This window comes from Athene cunicularia, assembly GCF_003259725.1.
Source record: "Athene cunicularia isolate RWA chromosome 4 unlocalized genomic scaffold, athCun1 chr4_part2, whole genome shotgun sequence".
In the NCBI taxonomy this organism is placed as follows: domain Eukaryota; kingdom Metazoa; phylum Chordata; class Aves; order Strigiformes; family Strigidae; genus Athene; species Athene cunicularia.
In genome coordinates, this window is record NW_020799099.1 from 19,180,209 (window position 1) to 19,183,374 (window position 3,166).

At 39.1% G+C, this 3,166-nt stretch overlaps 1 protein-coding gene across 1 annotated transcript in view; it reads right to left on the reverse strand.

Annotated features, from left to right (window-relative positions):
- Positions 1 to 2,066, reverse strand: part of METAP1 (methionyl aminopeptidase 1) — a 20,992-nt gene extending 18,926 nt beyond the window's left edge. The window contains exon 1 of the mRNA XM_026847658.1: positions 2,042 to 2,066. The gene's annotated coding sequence lies outside the window, so the exon portion shown is untranslated. The remainder of the gene's footprint in view (positions 1 to 2,041) is intronic.
- Positions 2,067 to 3,166: the final 1,100 nt, after the last annotated feature.

Consider the following 3,166-nt stretch of genomic DNA (forward strand, 5'->3'; position numbering starts at 1 on the left):
CATTCTTAGACACGGGGGGGGGGGGGGGGGGGGGAAGTGAGGGCTACTGAATTGGAATAAGATATTTTAAAAAAATGAAGTTGAAATGGAAATCAAGAAAAGAGTGACTGTGAAGGAGTTTGTCTTTTTCTTTCCAATCACAAATAGAGCCGTTCATGCAATGAACAATGAATCAGCAAAAGGGCAGATGGAAATGGCTGGCAGCTGGAGAAGAATAAAGGAAGACTAAGATGAAGGAAAGACAAGAAAAAAAGGAGAGATTTAAGTAGCAAAGCTGCAGAAGTCAGCATTAAAGGTGATTCTTTACGGTGCTAATTAGGAAATTACTTGGTTTTGTAACAGAAAGTATAATTCGACAGCTATGTGCACTCAAAACAACCATTAGGAAACAGCTAATTCCAATCATTTACAATAACAGCTGATTTTCTGAAGAAAGAGGCAGGAAGCAAACTGTTTTCATTTACAAATAAAGACAATACTAATGCTGAATCATCATCGTAAAACTACCATCCAGGGCCAACAACTGATTCAACCTAATGTATACAACACTCTACCAGTCCAAGACAACAGATCTGTAAACTAAGCCTCATGTTTAACATTCTACCCCTGCTTCACAGTTGCTATTGAGCAGTCTTAACTGTCTACTCCTGTAGAGCCATCTTCTCCCCATTTTCTCGTTAGTCTTGCAAACAGTAGTCATCAAAGTGTATCCACAGAAATACAGTAAAGTGGTGCACGTGTATGCCTGGGTTCAAGGAAACACTGTTGTGTGCTATTTCCCTCATTACAAAAACCAGTTGTTTGTTGTCTTCTCCTTGCCATATACTTGAAGACACCACGTTCTCTGGACAGGCATTCGACATGCCATAATGCTATGTATTGGTCTGGGCAGCAAGATGTTTTGAAACTAACACTTTAGGTTACCAGAGAGAACGTATTTTTGAACAGGCAGCAAAGGTTTTACTGTCACACTTGTATAACCCACTGCACAGACAGACCTTTGTGCTGCATTATCTATTTTCTGCTGGGAGAAAAGGAGTAGGTTTTAACCAAGACCTATTTTAAGAAAAAAATAGAGCTAAAAACCCTATTTGAAGGATACCAGAAGCATCATTATGGTTTTAATCCCCTTTTAAACACCAGGTGTCTGTTCTGAATCAGAAGGACTTAGAGCAGCTAAGAAGTCTGCAAATCTACAATCCACTTCTTGGAATATAAAGGAGCATTTGTGGAATGAAGACATACATCGGCTGTGGTAATTGCTGGTTGTAGTTCATTCTCTCCTTCCCCATGAAATTTGGGGGTGTATCCTCCAATGCCATTCCTTTCCCCAACACCAACAGTCCTTCCTCTTTGCCAGCCCATAACCAGAAAACACCAGGCAAACACTGCACTGCTGGCAGTATCATAACCCGACAGGCTCTGTTTTAGCTTTTTATTTCCTGCAGCTGTAAACAACCTAAAAGGATCCTGCATAAGGCTGCCATATGTCTAAGTTTTCCCAAACATGTTTCCCAGATTTTGCTTGCCCTCTATTTCCAGTGGAACAGCTCCATCAGAACTACTGTGGCACGGCTCCAAACACGCTGCTGTACACCTCCAAACACGCTGCTGTACACCGGGACATCCCAGACACGTGCACAGTATGCACATCAACCAACTGCAACAAGTACACACAGCAAGTCCAAAGCATTTTTGTAAGCACAGGCTATTATACATGCAGTGTACAATCAATTAATATCTGTCATGGTCTGACACTTTTGGAAGGCACTCAGAGGATATGCTGCACATCCACCTACAACCCATGTATTTTGTGGAGGATCAGTCATATGCTTCCTGTAAGCACTGGACTTACCGGGTACACACAAGCTATTTATATTCTGCGACTTACTGCACAAGCACTACATTGCACATGCCTGCAGAGCTGTGCCTTGGCAATTCCAGATAAAAATATGGCAGCTGTCACCTCACAGGTTGGAGAATCATAGCTCTGACGACAAAGCACTACCAATGTACCACTGCATATTGCAAACACCCTCACCTTCTATACAGCAGACTTCCTGACAAGCCATGGAAGAAAGCCACTCTTTCTCTCCATCTGGGCAACTTTCTGGAGAATTTTCTGGAGAAAATTCTGTTTTTTGCTGAGCCTTCTGCTGAGACATTTACTTCAATCTTCCTATTACCATTCCTGCCTCTAATGATTCTTCCAAGTTCCTATGCCATATACAGATCAATAGAAAATTTTCAATGATTAAATAAACAAAATCCAAGAAAAAAAAACCAGGGTGATTTTTAATATTAAAATGAAGAAATTAAAGTTTTTTTCATTCTGATATGGTTAAGAAAAGGAACACATGACCTTGCATGGCTATATTTGAAAACATTAATTAGCTTCAGGGGGAAAGTACACAGGAATAATATGAATTTGGCTTCAAGTTTCTTGAAACATTTCCAGGATTTAATTTCAAACACTACATTAATATGTCTGATATTAATTTCCCAACCCTTCTCACCTGAAGCATTTTCCTTTTTATTGCATGCAGTTTTTATATAGCAATTAAGACAGACTTGGAAACACTGAAGAGGACTGTACAAGAAGAGAGGTCAAATGTTTGACAGAAAAAAGGCAGGGGGCAGAGTGGTAATCCTCAATTTGTTTAGAGCTATCTTGGGTACAACTATCCTATCAGCAAGAAAAATATAATAATCATAAACCAAAAGCCTTTAAAAAGCTTTAAATCTTTAAAAATATTTCTGGCTTCAAGTCATTCTTAAGCCAATCCCACTGATTCTGTGTTTAGAGACATGCTCAACCCAGTGTTCACCAGAACTTGCATTTACCAAAAGGTAACCAAAGGCACAATCAGCATTACAATCTAGAAAGGTTCCTCTTGTACCACCTCATGGAAGCCATGTTATTTTTCTATTTCTCATTTTTACCTTAAGGACTAAGCCCAATATCTATTTACTTGTTCAAATATTGATAGAATCATGTAGCATAGCAGAATTTGTTTTACAACAGAGTGTATTTTCACTATGACACAACGATCACTACCAAATACCTTAGGCTTTTTTTTTTTTGTTTCATCAGCCATTGAAAGAACATAATAAAACCCTTGAAAAGTTATTGAGCTACTTAGCAAGTTGGGTTTTTTTTTTCCTA